General features: G+C 43.4%; 1 pseudogene across 1 annotated transcript; it reads left to right on the top strand.

The window, feature by feature from the left end:
• Positions 1 to 1018: 1018 nt before the first annotated feature.
• LOC109909030 (nuclear receptor subfamily 1 group D member 2-like) lies at positions 1019 to 11960 on the top strand (annotated as a pseudogene). The gene is made up of 9 exons (XR_004203050.1): positions 1019 to 1473; positions 1862 to 2006; positions 6272 to 6499; positions 6730 to 6818; positions 6962 to 7106; positions 7291 to 8016; positions 8273 to 8449; positions 8784 to 8985; positions 10624 to 11960. The product of XR_004203050.1 is annotated as a nuclear receptor subfamily 1 group D member 2-like (transcript).
• The last annotated feature ends 996 nt before the right edge of the window (positions 11961 to 12956 follow it).

The following is a 12956-nucleotide window of genomic DNA, read 5'->3' on the forward strand; positions in this document are numbered from 1 at the left end:
TTATAGTCCAAGTACACTCACTCGTCAGTAGTATTAGCCAGATTACTTTTAATCAAACTAACTCTTGCCTGTCAAAATACATCTGGCATTTGATGTTGACAGACTTTTACCTGCACTGTGTGACTTTACTAGAGCAGTAGGTACATGATAGGAATGATACAGGCTTTTGAATGTTGATGACATCAGTGCTCAATTTGTATGCAAACAGATTGTGTAACTTTCCAGTAGGGACACAAAGCTTTCTAGCATATTCTTTATTATTGACATTAATAATAGTAGTACCCCTATGTACCATTAGGAGTTTGTAGTTTTTGAGTTCTATTTCTGAACTATACATATGTTGCATTCCTTCTGTACCACCTCGATGTTATCCAATGGAGGATGGATCATCACAATGCGCTGCCTATGGATTCACGTTACGTGAGGCAGTCAACGTGAGAGCAGCCCAGAGATTGGCTTGGAGCAGTCCCGATTATGTTTATCATTGTGTTAACCAAATAATGGCTGCATTGGACCTTTATCTCTATCAAATCATTTCTTGGTAACAATTAAGTATCTTAGTGTGATTGTTTTTCCATTTTAATGGAAAAAACAATTAACTTCTCAGAAAATAGCAATTTCTCAAGCAGTAATTTTGCTAGGACTGTTTGGGAGTGGTCTGAGTGGGGAGATGAAAACTAGTTATTGACAGAGAGGTTTGGAACTCTTATTTGTATATGAACTCATTTGCAGCCTGGTGTTGTCACCAGGCAGGCCAAAACTCCATCCCACCAAAACAGGCTGAAATGTCAGGTGGTCTTTTCAAACAGCTCTTACACTAAAGGGCATTATCATTTTCATAGTATTATTCCAAGCTCATAGTGTGGATATATAGTGTTTGTGTGTATAACACAGAGAATTCACGTTTTTGTGTGCACTGAGCCTTTAACTCTGCCTCTGGTCTGTAAAAGTGTGTCACTGGGTTAAAGTGACTCAAGCGCCCAGGCAAGTGGGAGTGGCTGACAACTGGGTCACATGGTTAACGCACTTTAGAACATTGAGTACAGAAGAGTCGTTCAACAAGGGAGTTCGTCCAGCGTTTTTCATCTTGTTACATATCTTTAAATGTACAAAAACTATTCCGGTTGTATTAGATGCCGCATAAAAGTCTCGGGAATTTTGACTGAAAGAAGACCGGAACTTATTTTGTTCAGGATACTGACATGAGAGTGCAGATAATTATATTCATGCTACCAATATTTACTACAGAAATGTAGTTGAGACTGAAATAAGATAGTGTTGAGCTTTAGATGATCAACGCTTTTAATTTGAGTTTGTTACAGTGTAACCACTGTGCTACTAAGGACAATAGAACTTTGCAATCCTTAAAGTCAAACTGGCGAGTTATTGACATGACATTTAGTCAGCATAGGTTGCTTTCTCCAAATATTCACGGAATCGAGGCGCCTGCAGACATGGGATCAATCAAGACTGGTAAGACCGGCTTTATTATCCGTGCTATTATAATGTTACATGTAATTGAAAGTGTCCACCTCTCGCTACATTGATCAGTTACTTGTTTGCAAATGTGTTACTTTGTTACAAATATAGTGTTACTGTTGCTGTCTAGAATCAATGTGTCGTTCTAAGAATCTGTTCTAGAAAAAAGCTTGTGAAATCTGATTTATCTGTCCACATTTTATTTAGTTGTGTGCTTTTTATACGTTATATGTGGACCACAATTAGAAACCTTCCAATGGATTATTTAGCTTTTGTGGTCTGCTTATTGCCAAGCCATGTATATGGGTTAGGAATGCCACTGTGCTACGTTTTTGTTTTGACACTACAATGTTCTACTTTGCTTCACCTCACATGGACCAAGCTGCCTAGCCATGTGCCGATGCTCCTCGACTCTCACTGCTCATTGGTCGAGAAGAGGCTGTGACGCATGCAGTGCATGAATCTGCACTTAGTCCAAGCTCGCCGGCGGCATGCAGGTCCACGTGAGACTGAAGGAGGCTGTTTTGGTGACCTAGATTTAATCTCTTAGACCTGACAGCTCCACATGTGGGTGGGTTTTGGAAGAGAATAGTCGTAGCTGGTTAGGTAATCATGGCCAGGTCTTCGAGACCATTAACTACATTTAGGGCTACATAGTATAGTATAATATATATGTTGATTTTTGTGACAGTACACCAAGCAGCATGTGTATTATTTTCCTAGTTTGTCTTATTTAGCCCATATTTAAGCATTTGGTTTAATGTCTACATTCTTATGTAATAATGTTATTTAACACCAATGACTACAAGAATAACTTTGATTTTGCCAGAAACTAAAATACAATATATTTTTGTGCCCTGTCAAGCAAAAGAGCAGTAACTGCTCATAAATGGAAATGTAGAAAAATTACTTCAGTGTTTTTTAATTGTGGAGCCAAATGAATTGTAGTCAGATCATTGGAGATGTTAAATGTTGTCTTTTTTCCCAGTTTATTTTGTATTCATATTGACCCTGACCTCTGGCATTATCTGGCAGTTACCGCCTTCTGGTTTGGTACACCCACTGAAATGACGATTCTTTTTACAATGCAAACTTGTGTTCGTACATGTATTTGTATGTGGTTGTCAGTGTCATATGGTTTGATACTTGTTTCAACAAACAACAATAAATTGGTAAACCATAGTAACTACAGCCCAAAGCTTAGTGATTCAAGGTTCAAAAATAATAATTAAAAAGCAGTAACTGAGGTGAGCGATTACATTTACTGCTTTTTTCTTTGGTTCCACTAACTTTTACCAGCCACTGCAAACATGACATTTTATCTGAAACACATTTTGTCCACATGATAAATCATGCATTTAATGTATCATAAATGTCAACACATTTTTGACCGAATGTCCAGTTACTGCTCTTTTGCTTTGTAGAGGGCAGTGTTATTCAATATAATATTTTATAGAAGAACTGGGAAACCCAACCCCCAAATAAATGTTACAAATGATTACATTTGTAACATAAGTGCATACAAATGTTTATAGAAACGCATTCGTTTTCACATTACACTGTAGTGTCATGTTTTGATGGTACACCATTAACCCTCTATGGCATGGTGTTGCCCTAAGGCAACAAACTACCTTTTTGTCTGTGTCCAATGACATGACATGACATGACATGTCAAGACACTGACATGTCTGTGTCCAATGAAATGAGGGACTGAAGTGAGTGTGGCCTTTTGTCTGGGGGTGTAGCAGTCTTTTCAGGAAGCAAAGCCGCATGGGACGCAGTGCCACCAATTGGTAAGATAAAGTCACTTTTAACATGTTTAAATTGAAATAACTTTATATTTAAAAAAATGATGTGCATGAGTATGTAAAGAAGTATGTTTGATTGTTTAAATACTTATTTTGTTTTTATTTATATACTAAAACAGTTTTTTGGTTCGTTGCCTCAGGGCAACGTTGTGCAGTTAGACCACCTTTGTTCAGGCAATAACATGCTAAAGTGTGGAGATGTGCTCAGATGCATAATTATGACCATAGTCAATGTTTTTACTTTACTATCTACTGATATTTCCAGGAAATGGACACAGCAACATTTTATGGGTGGAAGGAACATCATCGAGCAGTTAGGGTCATTCCCTCTGACAGTGAGGACAGTGAGCTTGAGAGTCAGGAAGAGTGGATCCCCGAGACAGTTAGGAGGTCAGGGATCAGTTAGGGGTCAGTCAGCAAAGTAATGTGTGTGTGTTTGCATGCGTGTCAGTGGATGAAGAAGGGTATATGACACATTCAAATCTGTGCTTCCTGATTTCTTTTTTAAAGGAGAATGCCTGTCTGTTGACAATGAGACTGAGTCTGAGGATGAAGATGTAGCAGAGGTTGATGTTCCACGCCTACCCCGGTGGAGAACACCCCACAATGCATACTTCAATGCTTACCCAGAATGGCAGGGCCTGCTTTCAAGATCTGATGATATCATGTCCCCCCTCCAGTACTTCATGCAGGTTTTCTCTGAAGACATTCTGGAAGTTATTGTAGGGCAATCAAATCTATATACGGTACAATGTAACGCAAACAAGCCCCTTAACCTCACAACAAAAGAATTGGAGCAGTTCCTGGGTATTATGGTGTACATGTCGTTGTTTGGTTTACAAGGCACCCGCATGTTTTGGAACATAGCCTGCCGAGTGTCCCAAGTAGCTGACACCATGATACTGAATAGATGGGAGGCCATCAAAAAATCCCTGAGGTTGACAGGTGGGATCTCAAGCGAAAGATGATCACCTAAGTCCCCTTAATATGGGTGGGGTGGGATGGATCTGCTTGACTCACTGATTGCACTGTACCAGAACAAAATCAGATCAAGGAGGTGGTACGACAGGCTGGTGTTCCACTTCCTGGATATGATCATCGTGACCACCTGGCTGCTCTACTGAAGAGATTGTAAGGGCACTGGCATGAGAAAGAAGGAACAAATGAAGTTGTATACCTTCAAGTTATACATCGCTGAAGGCCTATGCAAAAGTGAAAATAGTCTGGAGCGCAAGAAAGGTCGTCCCAGTTCCACAATTGCTGGTGAGTATGAGGAGAAGAGGAGAAAAGGGCCCGCTGCTCCAATTCCAGTCCCTGATGTGCACCTGGATGCCACGGCCCACTTAGATGATTATGGCTGAAGAGAAGGGGAGACGCAAGGTACCAGGGTACACAGGTACACCAAAATCCAAGTGCCAGAATTGTGATGTCCACCTCTGTTTCACATCCACCAGCAACTTCTTCCTGAGGTTCCACACATAATTGGAAAACCAGAGTGTGCTTTGTCAAAAAGAGAAACACTGATTCAAACATTAACCCACACAAATACACATTCAGAAACACTGAAACACACACACACTCGCACATATAGGCTATACCCTCCAAACACACACATATACACCACATACACACAGTCATTTGGATATTGGTTTATAGGAAATGTGAGAAACATTTATACATGAGGTGTTAGTTGTAGTTTGTTTATTTGATTCTTGATGTTTTGACTATAAAGCTTCTAATTGTGATTTGTTGGAACTATTTGTGGTTGATGTTTGTCTAAATAAAACCTGTTCCAATTCATATATTGCTTCTTTTCCTTATTCCACTTATCATATGTACTATAGAAAACTAGACACATTTTATGATGGATATATTAATAGGGACCCCCAAGCTCCCAAAGAAATTGGGCGAAATATTTTTTCCCCCACAAAATAATTAAGGGTTAAGTCATTTAGGTCAAATGGAAGATATTTGCGATTTTGATTAGGTTTCTGTGTGTCATGTAACACACTTTGTCACCCTGTGCCCAAACATCTTTAAATAAAGTCTTTTTGTGATTATTTGTGTTTTTGTAAAAAAAAAAAAAAAACTATAATGGTGACATGCATGACCCTGGCTGGGACTGCAGGCTTTGCTGTACTATTTAGGATAAACACCCATAGAGCCAGCTTGTTATGTAACAGTGGTGTTATTGTATCGCCAGGCATGAGGTAGTAAAAACAGGTCAAGTCTCCCGGGTGGCGCAGTGGTTAAGGGCTCTGTACTGCAGCGCTAGCTGTGCCACCAGAGACTCTGGGTTCGCGCCCAGGTGGTCCGTGGGGCGACACACAATTGGCCTAGCGTTGTCCGGGTTAGGGAGGGTTTGGCCGGTAGGGATATCCTTGTCTCATCGCGCACCAGTGACTCCTGTGGCGGGCCGGGCGTAGTGCGCGCTAACCAAGGATGCCAGGTGCACAGTGTTTCCTCCGACACATTGGTGCGACTGGGTTCCGGGTTGGATGCGCGCTGTGTTAAGAAGCGGTGCGGCTTGGTTGTGTTGTGTATCGGAGGACGCATGACTTTCAACCTTCGTCTCTCCCGAGCCCGTACGGGAGTTGTAGCGATGAGACAAGATAGTAGCTACTAAACAATTGGATACCACGAAATTGGGGAGAAAAAGGGGTCAAAAAATTTTAAACACACACAAAGAAAAACAGGTCAAACAACAGGACAAATGAACGAAGGGGGGAAACGGTCCGGCTCTATATTGGGAGTGGCAAAGGTAATCAGGCAGATGTTTTATGGTTTATTATTTACCTTTTGAAATAGTTTCCATCACTATTATAACCTTACTCTGACATACAATGGGGTAAAAACTTATAATAATAATTTGTGTCTCTCTTAGTTGTTACAAAATATTTCGACTTCAATATTATGTTTTTGATATGACATATATTTGATTTATATTCCAATAACCTTTTGTGTTTTTTTCCTTCTCCCCTCAGGTGGTGTAATAACTTACATCTCTTCTGGCTCCGCCTCCAGCCCGGAGTCCTGTTTGAGTGACAGTTGCAGCAGCAGCTACCTGTGCTCCTCTCCGCCTCATCCCTCACTGCCAAGCCGGGCAGTAGGAATCATGGTGGACATCGCCCGCACTACAACAGCCAAGCACCCACGTAGCCAAGGCACAGAGAAGACTGGGCGATCTACCTCCGCCAAGAGCAGCATCACCAGTGAGTGTATTTCAGTCCTGGAAATACATTCAGTATGGCAAAGGATACTAGATATGTTCAGAATGGCAAAGGATAGGAAATGCATTGTATGAGTTGCCACACTAATCCAGGTAATAGGTGCATTTCGTATTCTCAAGTCTACATGAGTCATTATCATGTACAGGTGGACCAGTACATTTGTTAGAGAGGTGTGAATTAGTAGTAACATTGCTGTGCGCTTCTCCTTACAGAGATCAACGGCATGGTGTTGTTGTGTAAGGTGTGCGGTGACGTGGCCTCAGGGTTCCACTATGGCGTCCACGCCTGCGAGGGCTGTAAGGTAAGACTAGTCCTGACTGCTTCTCATGGAATGCCACATGGCCAGTCCAAGGTTTCATTCATGTTATTCAATAGCTCTGTGTCATTCGCGTTTTAACTTGGTAATAACCGCGCACAAACAATGTTTTCTGTGATTGTTCTCAGGGTTTCTTCAGGAGGAGCATCCAGCATAGCATCCGGTATAAGAAGTGCCTGAAGATGGAGAACTGCACTGTCATAAGGATCAACAGGAACCGCTGTCAGCAGTGCCGCTTCAAGAAGTGTCTGGCTGTGGGCATGTCTAGAGACTGTGAGTCTCCACTTTTAAATGTACATGTAAATAATAACAGATTTTTTCCCAAACGGAAATACAATGGTTCATGGGGGTGAGGGGTTTCCTTTTACAAGTTTGATGGATTGACTGACTGTAGGGATATTTCAGCCCTTATTAGTGATTTATGTACTAATGTGTGTTATTTGATTTCCTTCTCCAGCTGTTAGGTTTGGCCGCATCCCAAAGAGAGAGAAGCAGCGCATGCTGCTGGAGATGCAGAACGCCATGAACAACATGATGATGAACAACAACAGCCAGCTCCGCAGTATGCTCCACGGCACCCAGAGTCCACCCTGCCCCATGGAAGGGCTCCCCAATGACGGCAGCTCCTCTTCCTCTGCCTCTTCTTCCTCATCTATCTCGTCTTCATCAGGCTCCAACCCTTCCTCACCCTGTTCCGTTCAAGACTCCCTGGAGACCAGCTCTAGCTCCGCCTCTTCCTGTTCGTCGGATAGCGGTGATGACGAGGTTCCTCCTTCCAGGGTGTGTCACCAGGGCACATTCACGTACCGCCGTGAGCAGCAACAGGCCATCAAAGAGGAAGCGGAGGAGTCACCTTCGCAGGTCGCCGGGGAAACTGTAAAAGACAGGAGAGACAGCCGCATGGAGGAACTGCAGGAGAGCTGGAACCGCTGCAACGACGATGCCAGGGGCTACCAGCCTAGTTGCAACAGTCATCAACACGTCACCAACGTTCCCTACCGGGAAGAAAGAGTTGTTTACCAGCAGCAGCCTGCGCAGCTAAACGGCGCCCCCCAGTGGTGGCATGCCAGAAGACTCCTGCAGCCTCCATCACAGGAGCGACAACACAATGCACAACGTACAGACTGTCTCCAATGGTTACAGTGGACCATCATACAGCCTACAGGACCACAAGACAAACTTGGTGTGTGTCCTTTTATCATTTAATTAGCCTTCGTTGAAACATTGAGGAGATTAGGGTCTCTTTACAAAATGTTACAGTAGAAATGCATTGTATACTGCACACCTGAAATTACCCCATAACCATGCCTAAAGCACACATGGGAAATACCTAAAAAGGCCTATCCTCTAAATCCCCCCATTTAGTTTCTTCTGCGTTAACGCTCCTGTGTCCTGCTTTCCACAACTGAGGGCCCTGTTCTCGACTCTTGTCACCCCAGGTCATTCCTAGTCTCTATGTGGACCCCAGCCAGCGCAGCCAGGAGATCTGGGAGGAGTTCTCCCGGAGTTTCATCCCGGCCGTGCGCGAGGTTGTGGGGTTTGCCAAGAGGATCCCGGGCTTCCGAGACCTCCCCGAGTACGACCAAGTCAGCCTGCTCAAAAACGGAACGTTTGAGGTAAGAATCCCTGGACTCTCTGACACCAAAAATAGATCTTTCCCAACTCTGGCTGTCGTGTTCCAACTGAACATTGCACTCTTCTTAACTCTGAGTGTTGAATTGGCTAAATACATTATAGTCTGTAGATATGTTATGGTAGAGTATCAGTGTATTTTTACTCAACATTGAACTCTCTCTAACCGAGTTAGGTGGGCATTATCACACTTAAATTCTGCCAGTCACCAAAGTGCCAGTCACCACAGTGCCAGTCACCATAGTGCCAGTCACCATAGTGCCAGTCACCATAAACCCCCGTTCTAACACACCCTCTCTCCCACCTCTCTCTCTCCAGGTGCTTATGGTGCGCTTTGCTTCATTGTTTGATGTGTCCGAGCGCACCGTGACCTTCCTGACGGGGAAGTGTTACAGCTTGGAGCTGCTGCGGGCCGGGGAGCTGCTCACCTCCATGTGTGACTTCAGCGAGAAGCTGGCCGCTCTGCAGCTGGACAAGGATGAGATGAGCCTCTTCATTGCCGTCGTCCTCGTTTCCGCCGGTAAATAACACTGTCCCTGTAAACAGTGTCCTTGTAAAACACAGTGTCCCTGTAAACAGTGTCCTTGTAAAACACAGTGTCCCTGTAAACAGTGTCCTTGTAAAACACAGTGTCCCTGTAAAACACAGTGTCCCTGTAAACGGTGTCCTTGTAAACAGTGTCCTTGTAAAACACAGTGTCCCTGTAAAACACAGTGTCCCTGTAAAACACAGTGTCCCTGTAAACGGTGTCCTTGTAAAACACAGTGTCCTTGTAAAACACAGTGTCCCTGTAAACAGTGTCCTTGTAAAACACAGTGTCCCTGTAAACAGTGTCCTTGTAAAACACAGTGTCCCTGTAAAACACAGTGTCATGTAAACGGTGTCCTTGTAAACAGTGTCCTTGTAAACAGTGTCCTTGTAAAACAGTGTCCCTGTAAACAGTGTCCCTGTAAACAGTGTCCTTGTAAACAGTGTCCCTGTAAACAGTGTCCTTGTAAAACACAGTGTCCCTGTAAACAGTGTCCTTGTAAAACACAGTGTCCCTGTAAAACACAGTGTCCCTGTAAAACACAGTGTCATGTAAACGGTGTCCTTGTAAACAGTGTCCTTGTAAACAGTGTCCTTGTAAAACAGTGTCCCTGTAAACAGTGTCCTTGTAAAACAGTGTCCCTGTAAACAGTGTCCTTGTAAACAGTGTCCCTGTAAACAGTGTCCTTGTAAAACACAGTGTCCTTTTATACACACTGTAATTGTAAACACACTGTCCTCATATCACTGTACTCTGTACTCTGGCTGTACTCTGTACTCTGGCTGTTCTCTGGATGTACTCTGGCTGTACTCTGGATGTACTCTGGATGTACTCTGGCTGTACTCTGGATGTACTCTGGCTGTACTCTGGCTGTATTCTGGCTGGCTGTACTCTGGTTGGCTGGCTGTCCTCTGGTTAGCTGGCTGGCTGTTCTCTGGCTGACTGGTTGGCTGGCTGTCCTCTGGTTAGCTGGCTAGCTGTCCTCTAACTGGTTGGCTGGCTGTCCTCTAACTGGTTGGCTGGCTGTCCTCTAACTGGTTGTCTGGCTGTCCTCTAACTGGTTGGCTGGCTGTCCTCTAACTGGTTGTCTGGCTGTCCTCTAACTGGTTGGCTGGCTGTCCTCTAACTGGTTGGCTGGCTGTCCTCTAACTGGTTGGCTGGCTGTCCTCTAACTGGTTGGCTGGCTGTCCTCTAACTGGTTGGCTGGCTGTCCTCTAACTGGTTGGCTGGCTGTCCTCTAACTGGTTGGCTAGCTGTCCTCTAACTGGTTGGCTGGCTGTCCTCTAACTGGTTGGCTGGCTGTCCTCTAACTGGTTGGCTGGCTGTCCTCTAACTGGTTGGCTGGCTGTCCTCTAACTGGTTGGCTGGCTGGCTGTCCTCTAACTGGTTGGCTGGCTGTCCTCTAACTGGTTGGCTGGCTGTCCTCCGGCTGGCTGACTGTATTATTTACCTGTTTAAAATGACACCCTATTCCCTATATAGTACACTACTTTGGTCAAAAGTGCCATTTAAAACGCAGTCCTGTACATACCATTCAGCCACTGGTGATAACACAAAATACTTATGTGTACGATGAAACCTAAAGCCTTGTTTGATACAGACTGTTCTTATGCTCTGTTCTGTGATCAGATCGTTCAGGGATCCAGGACTTGAAGTCAGTGGAGGCGCTGCAGGACACGCTGATCCGAGCGCTGCAGAGTCTGATCATGAAGAACCACGCCAATGAGACTACCACATTCACCAAGCTGCTGCTGAAGCTGCCCGAGCTGCGCTCCCTCAACAACATACACTCTGAAGAACTGCTGGCCTTCAAAGTGCACTTGTAATGGGAAACTCACTCCTAATACCCTCCTTCCACACTTTGAAACCAGGACTGGCCTCGTCTGCCACTCCTATACCAGGACCCAGGGGAGAACTTAGGGGCCTACCGTTTGCAGTCAACCAACTCAAGTGTTTTTCTCCAGAATGTATTGAGAAGTTCTTCTTTTGAACTATGTTGATAGGGACAAAGGTCAAAGAAGAGAAGATACTGTACTCTAGTCATAAGAAAGGGCTTGAGAACTGAGCTATTGCTCGTGTGTGTGTGTGCGGGGCTTGTGGTTTTACCAAGTTAGAGGCACCTTTCTATTTTTAAAGAAAAAGATGAAGAAATGCTATACCAGCTTTTTGAAATGATGAAGTGCAGAACTACTTGGTTTGTTTGTTAAATCCATTTCATTCCAAAGTGTATTGCTCACGAGCAGTGTGAATGTGATGATTATGCTACCTATTGGATGTTTCATTCGAAGCGCAATATCAAAAGGTCACTGTTTTCGACCCAATATGTTTGATAAAAGCCCTCAAGACTCAATGTAAACATCTATCTATCAAAAAGAATGCTTGATGAATCTGATAATTGCCGCAATTGCATTGGCTATCCTTAAGTGAACAACTTGACATTTTGCTCCCAACCCTCCGAGGAAGGACACATTTATTTATTTTTGAATTGTTCAACTGTATTTTTATGTTTACTGTCCTTTGTGTAGGGTATTTCATTTGTCTGAATATTTCATTTTTGCATGTCTTTGTTAGCTGCTACTGCCACGCCTCCTTCTGGGGAGTTGTTGATAGTCCACTTTTTCAGCAACACAACTTTGCACATTGTGTTGTGGACTGTCAACCTCCAAAATCACACATCAGCACAGACCCACATCATGTGTGCAACACGATGACACTGAAGTGTTCCTTCACTGATTCCCCACCTTCCTCACAGTGAGGAGTTACTGGGTGGTTTGGACTTTATCTCCTGACATTTCAGCACAGCACTGACTTTAAAACTGATAGTTTCCCAACTATTGTTGTTGTTGTTGTTGAACAGTCTGTATTTGTCTCCATTTACTGACGAGATTGCCGTTTGTAATGAATAGTTATGCTATGTCTATCATATAAATATATATGAATAGTGTAAATAAATACAAGTGAAGTTATTTACGGTGTTGAGTTTTTTGTGTGCAATATGTTTGAACTGGTTTGGTGATCTAAGATGAGCATCTATGAGGGGTAAAGCATTAAGAACTGTAGGTATGTGGTTAGTTACGTTGTGATATCATTTGTAGGGGTACTGTTATTGTATAATGATTTTCCATATTACAAACCAGGTTCAATTTATTGGCCTAAAGCACAGGTGTCAAACTCATTTCAAGGAAAGCCGAGTGTCTGCGGGTTTTTCGCTTCTCCCTTGTACTTAAAAAAAAGGACCTTTATTTAACTAGGCAAGTCAGTTAAGAACAAATTCTTATTTACAATGACAGCCTAACCCAGATGACACTGGGCCAAATGTGCACCCAATCAATTGTGCTCCAAATCACAGCCAGATGTGTTTCAGCCTGGATTCAAACCAGGGATTGTAGTGATGCCTCTTGCACTGAGATGCAGTACCACTTGGGAGCCCTTGGTTGATGAATTAAGGTCACTAATTAGTAAGGAACTCCACACATCTGGTTGTCTAGGGCTTAATTGAAAGGAAGAACCAAAAACCTGTAGACACTAGGCCCTCCATAGAATGAGTCTCACAACCCTCACTTAAAGTGACCACCCAACTCTGAAACCACAATGTGGACCTGGAATGCAGTGACTAGGTTCCTCCACAAGGGCGTGCTGTCCACATTTTTATGTCGTACCACTATTTCCATGTTGGAAACTGATATCAATACAGTAGCATAGAAATGTACAAATGTTTATTTCAGAAGAATAATTTTGATTTTGTTTTTTGTAGTACAAAGTACAATGTCCAAAAACAACAGCAGAGGAACTGCCCAGAGACTGACAGAAGTGGAGTCTTTGTAGCCGGTTTATACAGGTAGTCTAGTGGTTAGAGCAACTAGTAACTGAAAGGTTGCAAGATTGAATCCCCGAGCTGACAAGGTAAAAATCTCTCATTCTGCCCCTGAACAAGGCAGTTAACCCACTGTTCCTAGGCTGTC

This window comes from Oncorhynchus kisutch, linkage group LG2, assembly GCF_002021735.2.
Source record: "Oncorhynchus kisutch isolate 150728-3 linkage group LG2, Okis_V2, whole genome shotgun sequence".
Classification (NCBI taxonomy): domain Eukaryota; kingdom Metazoa; phylum Chordata; class Actinopteri; order Salmoniformes; family Salmonidae; genus Oncorhynchus; species Oncorhynchus kisutch.